The sequence below is a fragment of the Frankliniella occidentalis genome, unplaced genomic scaffold (assembly GCF_000697945.3).
Source record: "Frankliniella occidentalis isolate FOCC.00 unplaced genomic scaffold, Focc_3.1 Scaffold84, whole genome shotgun sequence".
Lineage (NCBI taxonomy): Eukaryota > Metazoa > Arthropoda > Insecta > Thysanoptera > Thripidae > Frankliniella > Frankliniella occidentalis.
The window spans coordinates 235,150-235,697 of NW_026267213.1; positions in this window are offsets into that span (position 1 = coordinate 235,150).

Sequence of the window (548 nt, forward strand, 5' to 3'; positions counted from 1 at the left end):
AGTTAAAAGATATTTCTTTTATGATCTCCTAAGGGGTAATTCCTGAAAGTAGAACCTTTTGACCTTAAATTTTGACCGTTTGGCTTTATCTCTCACCGTTTGGGCGCTGGAGATGCTTTTTCGACAAAAATAGGCCAAAAATGACTACGCTAAACATAAAGATGTACAAGAAGGCCTCAAATCGAAAACACGACAGAGGAAGTAATATCCGAAACAGCACATTCTAAATCAGAATCAATTCGTGGAATTGCCGTATCTTTACTCGTTTTAGAGCTAGAGATTGATATACTCAAAACACTGTCAAGAAGTCTTGTTTTAAGACTGTCTGAGAAAGAACAATACAAGCTGAAGACTCAACCAATAAACAAAGATCCGCTTTTAGCATGATAAAACACTGAAGTCTGCCGGTGCTCTATTGCCAAGTCAACGCCGAATTAAGTTTTCATCACCAGCAAACATGCACTTTTTGTTGCAATGCTCTACATAGTCGTAAATACGTCAAATATAACACATATGCTAAAACCACGAACCACGTGAAAACGGGGGGG